This window comes from Thamnophis sirtalis, unplaced genomic scaffold (assembly GCF_051295495.1).
Source record: "Thamnophis sirtalis isolate CommonGarterSnake01/CBP01778 unplaced genomic scaffold, rThaSir2_p1.2 scaffold_2, whole genome shotgun sequence".
NCBI classification, from domain to species: domain Eukaryota; kingdom Metazoa; phylum Chordata; class Lepidosauria; order Squamata; family Natricidae; genus Thamnophis; species Thamnophis sirtalis.
The window spans coordinates 2,082,302-2,097,330 of NW_028261382.1; the positions used below are offsets into that span (position 1 = coordinate 2,082,302).

The following is a 15,029-nucleotide window of genomic DNA, read 5'->3' on the forward strand; positions in this document are numbered from 1 at the left end:
TGGTTGAAGTGGGTCATTCTTGGCCACAGTTTTGTGAATACAAAACTTTACTGTTTTGTAAAAAGAGCCGAGGTGGCGCAGTGGTTAAATGCAGCACTGCAGGCTACTTCAGCTGATTGCAGTTCTGCAGTTCGGCTGTTCAAATCTCACTGGGTTGACTCAGCCTTCCATCCTTCCGAGGTGGGTAAAATGAGGACCCGGATTGTTGTTGGGGGCGATATGCTGACTCTGTAAACGGGTGGGTGGAAGAACTGAAGGACAAGGTTGGGGCAATGAGTCCTGGAGAAAATCAATTTATTGGGTTAGAAATAGAATAGAATAGAATGGAATAGAATAGAATAGAATAGAATAGAATAGAATAGAATTCTTTATTGGCCAGGTGTGGTTGGACACACAAGGAATTTGTCTACAATGCAGATGCTCTGAGTGTACATAAAAAGACAAGATACATTCGTCGAGAATCCTAAGGTACAGAACTTAATGATAGTCATAGGGTACAAATAAGTAATCAGGAAACAATCCATATCAATATAAATCGTAAGGACGCAAGAAATAAAGTTACCCTCCTGCAGTCATAAGTGGGAGGAGATGGGCGATAAGAATGATGAGAAAACTAATAGTAATCGTAATGCAGCCTTAGTGAATAGTTTGACAGTGGTGAGGGAATTATTTGTTAAGTAGAGTGATGGCCTTCGGGGGAAAAACTCTCCTTGTGTCTAGTTGTCTTGGTGTGCAGGGCCTTATAGCGTCGGTTTGAGGGTAGAAGTTGAAACAATTGATGTCCAGGATGTGAGGGGTCTGTAGATATTTTCACAGCCCCCTTTTTGACTCCTGCAGTGTCCAGGTCCTCAATGGAAGGTCAGTTGGTAGCAATAGTTTTTTCTGCAGTTCTTATTATCCTCTGAAGTCCGTGTCTGTCTTAGGTGGTGCAGTGGTTAAATGCAGCACTGCAGGCTACTTCAGCTGACTGCAGTTCTGCAGTTCGGCTGTTCAAATCTCACCGGCTCAAGGTTGACTCAGCCTTCCATCCTTCCGAGGTGGGTGAAATGAGGACCCAGACTGTGGGGGCAATATGCTGACTCTGTAAACCGCTTAGAGAGGGCTGAAAGCCCTATGAAGCGGTATATAAGTCTAGCTGCTATTGCTATTGCTATTGCTAAATTCAGAAGGTGGGACCAAGCGTGAGGAACTGAGGAGTCTTCGTAGAGCTGTTTTCCTTGCATTTACCCCAGGAACGGAGCTGAGGTTTTGCTTCGAAAGCTCTCGAAAATGTCACGGTTCAAGGCCTACCTATAAAAGCGTTCCTTGAGTCTTCTTTGGCATTTGGGGAATTGCAAGCAGGGGTGAATTCCTACTGTCGAGAGCTGATCTGATTATAAGTAAATAAATAATAATTCATCTAATGAAATAAGAATTAAAATAATAGTATGCATTTTTGAATGCAAGCATGATATGGAACTGCGGAGTTTAAGAGCCAAGGTGGCGCAGTGGTTAAATGCAGCACTGCAGGCTACTGCTAGATCAGCAGTTCAGCGGTTCAAATCTCACCGGCTCAGGGTTGACTCAGCCTTCCATCCTTCCGAGGTGGGTAAAATGAGGACCCAGATTGTTGGGGGCAATATGCTGACTCTCTGTAAACCGCTTAGAGAGGGCTGAAAGCCCTATGAAGCGGTATATAAGTCTACTGCTATTGCTATTAAGTGGGAAGAAAATTACAAACCGTGAGCTGGGTAAGAACCAATCAGAAAAACACCTTTGGAACTTTCCCTTTTAAAATACCGCAAAATTGGGCATTTAAAATTTTTTTTATAGGTGGAACAGGCCCAGCTCAGTACAAAATTTAGAGCTTGCATTTATTCCCAGGGCTGACATTTTGAATATGTGCCCTGTGTGCACTAGCATAACATGGAAATGAATTTTAAAGCCATATAATTTACTTACCAGAACGGTTTCCTTTCCTCTCCTATCCCCTTTCCCAATTTTCCTTGGAGTTTGATGATGAACAAGGCATTTCAGCAAAATAAATAAGGGAAGCCATTCAGAAAGTTTCATCAAAAGGTAGATTCAGAACTGTTTCCCTTTCACCAATGCACGCGAGCCATTTCAGGGTTGGTTCTCGGTGCTATACGTTGAAATAATGTCATAAATAACGTTGAAGTCCAGATATGCCGTGCCTTCAGAAATTATGGGCCTGCAAGCTCTCATATTCCAAATATTGTCAACATCTATGAAACGGAAGGAGGCAGCTTCAGAGTCTTTGGCGGGTGCCTGAAGGACTGCCAAAACATTGCCTTATATTGCAATTTTATTGTGATAGAAGAGAAGAATGTTAAATCCAATGAAAACTGATCCCGTTAGCCATATTTATTTCTCATTAAATTCATCCGGTTGAATTTCGAACTGGACTTCACCCGTTATGTTTTGAAGTTCTTCCTCGGCAAGATACCCATCAACCTAAAAGCAATTCTTCGATCAAGGAAGATTTGGGGGATTTTTGACAGGCATTCAAGCATACAAAGGCGAGGTATTTTTATTGCTCTCTGAATGGTTGTGAACCCCAATACGTTCACGGGGAGCTCTATGGAGCAGTGGTGGGTTTCAAAAATTGTTGGAACCTACTCTGTGGGTGTGGCCTCCTTTGTGGGAGTGGCTTGCTGCCCATGTGACTGGATGGGAGTGGCTTGCCATCCATGTGACCGGATGGGAGTGGCTTGCTGCTCATGTGACTGATGGGAGTGGCTTGCCGCCCATGTGACCGGATGGGAGTGGCTTGCTGCCCATGTGACCAGATGGGAGCGGCTTGCGCCCATGTGACCGGATATGAAGATGCCGACGACACTTGTCAGAACCACCTTAAATTACCTCTCACACAGCACTGGCATGCATAAGAATAGGATGTAAACTTGTTTTTTAAAAGGCATCTTTGGTTTGCGTTAAAACAACTTCAACACACGCAATGTTCTGATTGCACCACAAACGCAGTAGTCATCCTTACCTTTCACAGAGGCACTGAGTTTTATAAATAGGAGCATGATAGTGTAGAATAATCATATCCAAGGACCAGTAGAGGGTTTCAAAATTTTTTGGAGCCTCTTCTGTAGGTGTGGCCTGCTTTCCGGGTCCACTGGTGGAATCTCTTCTAACCGGTCCGGTAGATTTGACGAACCGGTTCTACCGAATAGGTGCGAACTGGTAGGAATCCATCTCTGCTATGGAGTAGGAAGGATAAATGAAAGAAGGGCAGGGAACCCATACAGATGAAGGACTTTTAAACAATAAATTGCCGTAAAGTCAAAAGGGTAAAATGGGTTATTGTGAGTACCGTATTTTCCCTTCCTGTATGAGGCAGGCATGGCTTTGGACTGAGGAATCTCAATGGCCCAGTTTTCAGATTTCACAAAACCTTGTCGCAACTTCTGTTTAGGTGTCAATTTTTCGCTCCCCCCCCCCATCATGCTTTCACTGCACGTGCGCATTTCTTCTGTCAACACGTCCAATAATGGCACCAACAAAAAGGAGGAGAAAAGAGCTCTATTTGGTGAGATCACTCAACTTCAGGAGAAGGTCCTGAGAAATGTCAGCCATAAGTGCCTTAAGTGTCGGTGATCCAGGGGGTTCAACCACCTGTCAACACAATGACTGCCTTTCTCAACACAATAGTCCTGCTTTCTTCTCTTGCGAGAGTCGTCGGAAGGAAACCTGGCCGACTGAACTCGTAGACACAAAGGTAGACAGCCTTGCATTAGCGCAGTCAATTGTCGTTAATCTCCCAAAGTGATATATGTACGTCTGTGTAAAGGGAGGGACGAAACCTTCAAAGCTGCTCTGAATCGGGCGTGAAAGGCACTAAGCCTGATTTCACGCTAGTATGAAATTAATCGAACGCACTTGGAGGCCTCCTCGTTTTCACCATTTCTTGGTAACGTATGGGACTTGTGAGCAAATCCAGACACAATTGAGGCACAGAGGTTCTCCTGGGGAGAAATCCGTGGGTTGAGAAGGGTTGACGGAGGAACTGGAGTATTTGACTACAACTTGTCCTAAGTACGCAGAAGAAATCCTCCATAGGTTTGTATGGGTAAAAGGTAAAGGTTCACCTTGCACATACATGCTAGTTGTTCCCGACTCTGGGGGGGCGGTGCTCATCCCCGTTTCAAAGCCGAAGAGCCAGAACTGTCCGAAGACGTCTCCGTGGTCATGTGGCCGGCATGACTCAACACCGAAGGCGCATGGAACGCTGTTCCCTTCCCACCAAAGGTGGTTCCTATTTTTCTACTTGCATTTCTTATGTGTTTTGGAACTGCTAGGTTGGCAGAAGCTGAGATAAGGAACGGGAGCTCACTCCGTTACGCAGCGCTAGGGATTTTCAGGAGAATTCCTTTGGATGAAAGAGGCTTATGGACAAAAGCATCCAGGAAACATGAACGTCGAATGATTTAAACACGAGGATAATCTGGAATTGTGCTTTCTCCACATCTGAGATCTTATGGAGAGGGTCGTGGTTTAAGAATCCTCTCTCTCAATCCCCTCTCTTTGTCCTTTGGCAGCCAGAAAGTTTTTTAAAAAGACCAATTAGTATCCCATAAAATATGTCCCATCTGAAGTGAATCTCAATCAAGATCTATTAGATTAACTTGAGCAAATAGAGTCGGACACTTTATGAAAACTTTGGAGACGTTGAGCGTGATGAGGCTGTATCTCCTTTCAGTCTACACAAAATCTATTTTGAACACATCTCACAACGTGGGTGAAACGCTAGGCCTTTCATCAAGAAATGTTTAAACAAAAGAACCCTCCACATCTTTGGACCGAATTCTTATTTATTCAGATCTCTTTTATAGGATGGACTTAACGCTGATTTTTGTTTTTTTATGAGTTCTCCACCTCTGCGCCCCTCTTTTTGCTGGTCTCAAAAACGCAGGCTTTTTCATCCTGTAAACAAACCTTGGCTAATCTTCCCTTTCAGAAAAGGAGTTTTTGTTTCTTGCTATTTAGCTTAGAGGTGAACTCTCAACCTTCCATATTCTTGACCGAAGGGAAATTATCCGGATTTCAGTAGAAGCAGGAAGAACTGGGGGGGGAAAAGAGAGAGATGCTTACAGGTCAACGCCAATGAATACCACATTCAGGGGCGGAGGAAATTTCACACAACTGTATTCTCAGGACGTGAAGCTGCTGTCTAAATAGTTTGGGGAGTTTATAATCAAACCCAGGTTTTGTTACAGCAATCGGATCGAGGGGAATGGGAGAATTTAAACCCACACGGTTTTCTTCCCAGAGGACATTAACATATGTATGAAAAGTCCATTAAACGGCTCCCTGTGAAACGCTGCGTCACAACAATGTGGGGTTAAGGGACAAGCCATCACCTGCTTCTGAGAAGGTATTTAACTCGGATTCCGTTCGGCTGCCAAGATTTAGTGGCATAGCTCCGTAGCCGATCAAATCGCTTAATAAAAAATGGAGACAAAGGACTGGTTTTTAAGGCTTCGCTTTGGACGCCACTGGAAATGGCTTTTGGAGAGGCCCCCTGCGCCAAAGTCCAGCAAAAACCCCAACAAAGTTGATGTCCTCTGCTTTCTATCCTGGGTTAACCCAAACCAATTTCCTCCCTTAAGCTTTTGACGTGGGAAAATACTTTCTAGAACGTAGCTTCCTTTTGGCCTGAAACTCCATCCCTCAAACAACTGGCCGTTATTGATTGGAATCAAGCTAGGGTAGATGTTTGGTGTCAAACAGGGCGATGCATTGAAGGCAGAAGATCAGCAAGGCCATCTTTTGGGTGTCATGAGGGCGAACTGAATCAAGATGGATATCCTGGGAACATTCCTTCTCGCCTTCCTCCATGAAATGTGATCTCCTTTTTGCCTGATCCTCTGTTTCACCCTCCTGGGTTCATCTGAGTGATGCCACTGAGGATAATTGCATCTCCTCTTTGCGGAGCATCTCATCCTTCATCTCAAGTGCAGAATACAGGATAACAGAGCTGGAAGGGACCTTGGAGGGGAGTCCAGCCCTCTGCTCAAGGAAGGGACCCCATAATACTCTGGACAAATGGCTGCCCAGTCTTCTTCTTAAAAACCTCCAGTGATGGAGAATGGATTCCAGGATGGGAGGGAGGGAGGGAGGGAGGGGGGAAGGAAGGAAGGAAGGAAGGAAGGAAGGAAGGACGGAAGGAAGGAAGGAAGGAAATAAGGAAATTTCAAGCTGCCTGATACGTTTTCAACAGAGGTTGAAAATCTCTCTCCATCTTTGTCAAATAATCTCCAAAAGAGAATTAGGAAGGAAGGAAGGAAGGAAGGAGGGAGGGAGGGAGGGAGGGAAGGAAGGAAGGAAGGAAGGACGGAAGGAAGGAAGGAAGGAAATTTCAAGCTGCCTGATAAGTTTTCAACAGAGGTTGAAAATCTCTCTCCATCTTTGTCAAATAATCTCCAAAAGAGAATTAGGAAGGAAGGAAGGAAGGAAGGAAGGAAGGAAGGAAGGAAGGAAGGAAGGAAATTTCAAGCTGCCTGATAAGTTTTCAACAGAGGTTGAAAATCTCTCTCCATCTTTGTCAAATAATCTACAAAAGAGAATTGGGAAGGAAGGAAGGAAGGAAGGAAGGAAGGAAGGAAGGAAGGAAGGAAGGAAGGAAAGAAGGAAATTTCAAGCTGCCTGGTAGGTTTTCAACAGAGGTTGAAAATCTCTTTCCATCTTTGTCAATAATCTCCAAAAGAGAATTCGGAAGGAAGGAAGGATGGACGGGCTAACAGTGTAAAAGAACAACAGAGTTGGATGGGACCCTGGAGGTCTTCTAGTCCAACCTTGAGCAGAAGACCACATAACATTCTGGACAAATGGCTGGCCAGTCTCTTCTTAAAAACCTCCGGTGATGGAGCAACTTCTGAAGGCGGGCTGTTCCACTGATTAACTGTTCTCATTTACAAGATTCCCCCCCCCCCCCACTTAATTCTAGGTTAAATTTTCTCTTTGATAAATTTCAAGTTGATTTGAACATTCAATATTTTATTTTCTGAAATGCTGGACTCGCTGCAACTTTAGAGTTTTCCATCTAAATCAGACGGCCCGGAAATTAAGCCAAATTAAGTCCCTGTTTTGAACTGAATTGAAATTAAGTCAAGCACTATTTTGGATGGAAGATCATCGGAAGGAGATTCAACCTGGAAATAAGGACACATTTCCTGACAGTGAGAACAGTTACTCAATGGAACAGAAGTTGCCTTCTGGAAGTTGTGGGAGCTCCATTGCTGGAGGTTTCCAAAAGAAGAATGGGCAAACTTTGTTTGGTCCAGGTTGATATAAGGACTCCTGCCTTGAGCAGGGGCTGGACTAGATGACCTCCAAGGTCCATCCCAGCCCTATGGGTCTTATCAATTTAGCTTGCAGCTGATCTCACCGCTGGCAAACAAACTCAGTTCAGAGCAAGGACAACTCACGGCTGAGTAATAAAACATTTGTGCATTTTTTTTATTATTAGTATTATTACTGTTCCTGGCTCTGCAGAATCCTATTTAAAAGGAGTCAGGAATCTAAGTATAGAACATATGTCGATCGTCTTCAGTTTAATCGCTTCCTTGTTCGGAATTCCCCAGCGTTCCTGCCGACATATGGTAAAAACAACAATTGAACTTGGGTTTCTGTTTGGGTCTATTCTCCAGATGTTTTTTCACTGCTCTGTAGGGATGTGCAAAACCTTACCGGTGGATGGGGTTGGGTGTGTGTGTGTGTGTGTGTGTGTGTGCGCGCGTGGGGGTCTTGGAGCCCTCTTCCCATTTCGTTCTGGAGCCGTGGCTGCCTTTCCCTCTTTTTTAAAAGCCAGCTGGGCTTATCCCACTGAAACTATAATATTAAACGATTTTTAACTTTCAGCAGTTTACATCTTGGCTTTCTTTCTTTCTTTCTTTCTTTTTTTTTTTTGCAAAGGAGAGGGAATAGACTTTTTCTGATTTCTCTCTTGGATCAAGAAACTCTCCAAAACGCTCTTGCTGGGATGATGGAGAGCGCGGCTGCTGTTAGCTCATTCTGAAACGGCGCTGGGCCGTCGATGCACAATCCAGCTGTTCGGGAAAATTTTAGCTAGCAAAAAAAAAAAAATGAGAAAAAAAGAAGGACTTGAATGCATTCTTTGTGAATTCCACCATCGGAACAGATCTGGTTTTTGGGTTCTCTGGTGGCTTCCACACTCTGCAATGTTCTCGCTCAAAAAAAAACCCAGCTGTGGAGCCAAAATATGTGCTTAAATCTATCACTTTGGTCTGTTTCTTTTCCTTCGGTCTTCCTGGGGTCTCTTGTCCCATTTACTGTCCTAGCCACTCCTCAACGTGGCTCCGGAGGTGGTTTTTTTTTATTTTTTTTTATCAATTTCATATATACATTCACAATTATATGATCTCATAACTGTTATTAATAATATGTATTTATAACAGTTTTTCCCTACAGTTGACAATATACTTGAAGATTGCTTTCTTAACATCCCATAGATCCATCTTATTTTACAACGGTCCTACTTCTTCTTCCCTCCCTCCCTCTTTCCTTCCCTCATTTCTTCTCTCCTACTCCCCTTCCTTCCCTCCTTCCTTCCCTCCCTCCTTCCCCTTCCCTCCTCTCCTTCCCTCCTTCCTTCCCTCCTTTCTTTTCTCCTTCTCTCCTTCCTTTCCCCCTTCCTTTCCTCCTTTCTTCCTATGGTTTTCCCAGTTGCAATGGATGGCTGTGAAGGTTGGACCATAAGGAAGGCTGAGTGCCAAAGAATGGAGGCCTTTGAACTCTGGTGCTGGAGAAGACTCCTGCATTGAGTCCCTTGGACTGCAAGGCCATCCAACTGGTCAGTCCTAGAGGAGATCAACCCTGACTGCTCTTTAGAAGGCCAGATCCTGAAGAGGAAACTCAAAAGACTTTGGCCACCTAAGGAGAAGGAAGGACTCCCTGGAGAAGAGCCTCATGCTGGGAACGATGGAGGGCAAAAGAAGAAGAAGGGGACGGCAGAGAAGGAGGTGGCTGGATGGAGTCACCGAAGCAGCCGGCATGAGCTTCAATGGACTCCAGAGGATGGGAGAGGACAGGAAGGCCTGGAGGAACGTTGTCCATGGGGTCACGATGGGTCAGACACGACTTCGCAACTAACAACAACAATCAAAGAATGTGAAGAGAGAAAGAGAAGGAGAAGGAATAGTGGAGAAGAGGAGAAAAGAGAAAGGGAGGAAGAAGAAGAAGAAGAAGAAGAAGAAGAAGAAGAAGAAGAAGAAGAAAGAAAGAAAGAAGAGGAAGTGGAAGAGGAAGAAGAACAAGAAGACAGAGAAGGAGGTGGCTGGATGGAGTCACCGAAGCAGTCGGCGTGAACTTCAATGGACTCCAGAGGATGGTAGAGGACAAGAAGGCCTGGAGGAACGTGGTCCATGGAGTCAGACACGACTTCGCAACTAACAACAATAAAACCCCATCCCTGAAATTGCACATTTAATTTGTCTTTCACACACACACACACACACAGAGAGAGAAAGAGAGAGAGAGAGAGAGAGGGAGAGGGAGAGAGAGAGAGAATGGGAATCTTCTCTTTTTTTAAATCAGGATGTAGGTTCTCAGTAAAACAAATAGTGGGTGGGCTACCCTAAGAGATAAACACCACTACCCTTTGAATAAACTCCTTTCCTTATTTATTCTCCCGCATTTTGGTTGTTTAGCTTATGTTTTAGTGGTGTTATGGTTACTGGGTCTATTTCCTACAAAATCGAGATGGATAGCGGAAGATTGCTCTGCAGGGTTAATCTTGAAGGCAAACCGAAGGTGGCCTTCGTAGATCTCTCTTGAATGTCAGGTCACACACCATTTTCTTTTTAATAACAATTCAATTTATTTGTGCTATTCCTTGCATCTGGCTCTGGGATTATCTTCTTGGTTCCCTGCCGGTTTTGATTCTCCCTTTTTGTCATAGAATCATAGCATCGTAGCATTATAGCATCATAGTATCATAACACCATGAAATCATGGAATCATAGCATCATAAAATCATGGAATCATAACATCATGGAATCATGGAATAATAGCATCATAACACCATAAAATCATGGAATCATGGAATAATAGCATCATAACACCATAAAATCATGGAATCATGGAATAATAGCATCATAACACCATAAAATCATGGAATCATAGCATCATAAAATCATGGAATGATAGCATCATGAAATCATGGAATGATAGCATCATAGCATCATAAAATCATGGCATCATAACATCATAAAATCATGGAATAATAGCATCATAGCACCATAGCACCATAAAATAATGGAATCATAACATCATAAAATCATGGAATCATGGAATAATAGCATCATAGCACCATGGAATCATGGAATCATAACATCATAAAATAATGGAGTCATAGCATCATAAAATCATGGAATCAGAGCATCATGAAATCAGAGCATCATGAAACCATGGAATAATAGAATCATAGCATCATAAAATCATAGAATCATAGGGCTAGAAGGGACCTTCCTCTATTCCAACCTGCTGCCCAAGGCAGAAATCCTAATACCAAATTGGGCAAATCGTTGTCCAGTCTCTTCTTGAAGACCTCCAGCGACAGAGAACCCACCATTCCAGGAGGCGAGAGTTTCCATCGATTAATTCTTCGCACTGTCAGGAAATTTTTCCTTATTTTCAGCCTGATTCTCCTTCTGACCAGCTTCCTTGTCTTCTGGTGTGCTTATCCATATCACAAACGTGCTCTAAAAACAACAACTCCCCCCCCCACATTCAGATCTGACACGTTTCTAGCCACTGGCCAAACTGAATCCACGGGGAGGTTTCCTTCAGCGGCTCTGCCAAGACCCCAGAGGGATCCCCTTGCCCTCAAAATTATTCTTGAGCCGATCCTTAAAACAAAATGTTTGGAAATCCATGTCCTCTTTGGCTTGTAATGAGGCAGCGAATTGGAAGTCTCCTGCTCGGTGAGGGTGTGTGTTTGTGATTGTGTTGGGGTAGAGAAAGAATGCAAAATATTTGGACTATTTGTTGAAGCCTGGAAGGCAACTGACTCATCCAGCAGGGGAAAGAGTTGATCTTGGCTTCTAGGAGAAGGAACCTCTCCTATATATATATATATTTTGTCGGCAAGGATAATTCTTCCCCTTATTCATCGGCTGAATTTTCATGTCAATATTTGTGCTTTTCACGGTCTCTTTGTGTTTGCTTCAACCCTACATTCTTCTGTCTACTTCCTCTATTGTGTATCAAGGACCTGTTGAAAGAGATGGCTTAGAAATGGCTGACAATTTTGCTGCCTGAAGGACCAGGTGGCCAGGTGGAACGGTGCAAACCTGCGGGGGTATAGAGGAGTTTTTTGATATTAATTTATTTATTTCATTTTTTTAAAAAAAATCCAGCCTTTATTACTTTCATAGCTCCAATGATAGAAGGCGGAGCTATATCTTTATCTACCGTGTTTTTTCCGAAAATAAGACAGGGTCTTGTTTTCTTTTGATGCCTAAAATAAGCGCTTGGCCTTATTCTCGGGGAGGTCTTATTATTTTTGAGGTGCGGGAGGTGGTGAGTGTGGTCACCTCATGGCTGCTGCTGTGTTGCAATATTTAGGTCTTACCCACAATTGTTCTCGGTCTGCTAGCTTTGCATTTAGAACGAGAAACAAAGGTGTAATTTTGCAAAGTTGCAAATGCTGTGATTCAACCATCGAGGAAAGCAAGTTGTGGCAGGCAGGGCAAAGGAGGGTTTGGTGTGGATATAACCACAGTTCAGGACTTCATTCTTGGCTGGGATCATTATATGAATAGAAGAGAATATCTGTAGCTCAGGGTTGAGCAGCATGGTCCTTGGTGTTCTCCGAGTGTGGTGGTTTTCTTGCAGATGTTTCATTACCCAGCTAGGTAACATCATCAGTGGGGTTTGTGGAATGGAGGAGGAGAAAAGGAGGTGAAGGGAGGAGGAGGATAGGAGGAGGATGGTTTTGGGGTCCTTGGTGCTCTCTGAGCTTGGTGGTTTTCTTGCAGATGTTTCATTACCCAACTAGGGAACATCATCATCAGTACTAGAAAGGAGTGGAGTTTCTAGCACTGATAATATTACTTAGTTGAGTAGTGAAATATCTGCAACAAATCAACCGAGCTCGGAGAAAACCAAGGTCCCCCTAGTGGGATCTTTATGTTGGGTTGAGAGATACGAAGAAGGTAGTCCATAACTAAGAAAACAGCATAAAGGTAAAGGCTCCCCTCGCATATACGTGCTAGTCGTTCCCGACTCTAGAGGGCGGTGCTCATCCCCATTTCAAAGCCGAAGAGCCAGCACTGTCCGAAGACGTCTCTGTGGTCATGTGGCCAGCATGACTCAACGCTGAAGGCTGAAAGGTGGTTCCTATTTTTCTACTTGCATTTTTTAACGTGCTTTCGAACTGCTAGGTTGGCAGAAGCTGGGACAAGTCACGGGAGCTCACTCCATTACGCGGCGCTGGGGATTCGAACCGCCGAACTGCCGACCTTTCTGATCGACAAGCTCAGCGTCTTAGCCCCTGAGCCGCCGCGTCCCTCAAGAAAACAGCGTAAATCTGGTGAATGTCATGGAGAATTCTTCCCACTAGAAAATGCTTTTTGTTTCTCCAACTTCTGTGCAAGGAAGTGACATACACCAAATAGCCATCAGTTATTAAAACCCACCAACCCGCATTTGAAATCCGCATCAGGCGTTCATATGCAATCCTCTTTTAGAGATCAGTTTCACAATCGTGACTATTTGGGCTCCAGATGCTGCATCTTTTAGTTCAGTTCTAGGGTTTAATTCTCCCCCCCCCCAGGCTGTTTTTTAGCATTTTTCCCATTGCTGAACCTAGTAAGCACTTTTGCAGAGTAAAAAACCCCCTTCGAAAATCCCGGGTTCATTTGAAAACCACCCGTCTCTACCAAGGTCTGCCGAGAGCTGCAATTAACCAAACGAAGCCTTGCATATTAAGCAGAAGACTCCTAATTGTGCATTGTTGGGAGATGCCACTTGGTCAAGTCAAGTTCCAGATAAATTGGGGCCTAAATTGTCTCAATTCCAGTCTGCAGGGCTAATGCTCTGATGGATGAGGCCCCTTGGATCCGGGTGAAGCTCGAGTGGGAGAGGCAGCTGGTAGAAGGAGAATTCTTTCTTTCTTTCTTTCTTTCTTTCTTTCTTTCTTTCTTTCTTTCTTTCTTTCTTTCTTTCTTTCTTGCTTGCTTGCTTGCTTGCTTGCTTGCTTGCTTTCTTTCTTTCTTTCTTTCTTTCTTTCTTTCTTTCTTGCTTGCTTGCTTGCTTTCTTACTTTCTTTCTTGCTTTCTTTCTTTCTTTCTTTCTTTCTTTCTTGCTTTCTTTCTTGCTTTCTTTCTTTCTTTCTTGCTTGCTTTCTTTCTTTCTTGCTTTCTTGCTTTCTTGCTTTCTTTCTTTCTTTCTTTCTTTCTTTCTTTCTTTCTTTCTTTCTTTCTTTCTTCCTTCCTTCCTTCCTTCCTTGCTTGCTTGCTTGCTTGCTTGCTTTCTCTTTCTTTCTTTCTTTCTCTCTCTCTTTTGCAAATTACAGAAACAGGTCCTGCGATTGAGACATTTCCAGCACGCCAACCTTAGAATGCATCCCTATATTACTTTCATGCAACAGAAATACTTTCTTCCCGTCTGTTAATATGAGCTGCCTTCGGAGTTGGCCCAAAATGGTGAATCACCACTTTGGATTCCATCCCAGCGGCTTTCACTGGCTGTGCGATGGCTGACGATTGATGCTTCCCCCCCCCGCCACCGCCTTATTCTCTGCCTTTGCTATGGTTTAAAGAGTAAAGCAATTCCTCGAAAACAAATCACTTTAGCAAGCGACGTTGCGCAGAAAATGAATTTTGTTTTTTACAAAAAACGGTATTAGGGGGGATATTTATGTCTCCCAAAGCCAAAAAAAAAAAGGGGGGGGGGAGATTAGAGGCTGATTAAGCTCCCCATCTCGATCCAAAAAACAGTCATTCTAGTTTAGGGAAATCTCTTGGCGACAGAACCCTGGTACAAATTAGGATCCCCTCTTAAACCATGGTTAAACCTGCGGGCTGAGGGTTGGTTGGGGTATCAGGCCGGCCACAAATTAGCCTCGCGTATAGTTTGGAGATGGTTTAAGTGTAGATAAGTTGGAAGCAGCTTTATCCGGATTGGAATCTAAAGGACTCCAGCCAATTGATCACGGCACTAATAACGAAAACGCATGGAAGCAATTTAGTCCAGGAAAAGGCACGTTTTGCGGAATCTGTTCGGCATGGAAAAGTATCCCATTTAAGTTGAGGGTTTGCTTTAAAAGGGATTTATTTCACAATCCTTGACTTGTTCTGATTTCTCTGTCTTTTTCTCTTCCCCATCAAAAGTCCGTCCGTCCGTCCGTGTGTGTGTGTGTGTGTGTGTGTGTGTGTATGTATGTATGTACGTATATGTATTTAGTGTCACAACCCCTGGTATGCCCAAATATACCCACTAAATACATACCTATTTCCCTGGCTCAGCTGATAAAGGAGGAGAACCTTGTGGCTTAGTGGTTAACACATCTGCCTAATATGTAATACAGCCCAGGTTCAAATCCCAGTAAGGGTATGGCTAGCTGATGAGAGCTAAATAGCTTGATATAGATCTATACTAGTCTCCCTTTATTTATTTATCAGCACAACTATCTCTATCTCTATCTCTATCTCTATCTCTATCTCTATCTCTATCTCTATCTCTATCTCTATCTCTATCTCTATCTCTATCTCTATCATCTCTATCTCTATCTCTATCTATCTATCTATCTATCTATCTATCTATCTATCTATCTATCTATCTATCTATCTATCTCTATATAGTATTTGTATATACACACAATATATATATATATACACACGCACACTAACCCCCATTTTGTAGAAAGTTTTTTAGAAAGATGATCAACTCTGCAGAAGCCTCACAAAATGCAGATGCTTACCGTGTGCTTCCAACTTGATTTATTCAGATATTCTTGGCTTTGAGCTATTCTGGATAACTTCTGTTTAGCTAAGTAA

At 43.4% G+C, this 15,029-nt stretch overlaps 1 protein-coding gene across 1 annotated transcript in view; it reads left to right on the top strand.

Annotated features, from left to right (window-relative positions):
* The window catches only part of THSD4 (thrombospondin type 1 domain containing 4), a 179,498-nt gene that overhangs the window by 42,429 nt on the left and 122,040 nt on the right, over positions 1-15,029 (top strand). The window lies entirely within an intron of this gene.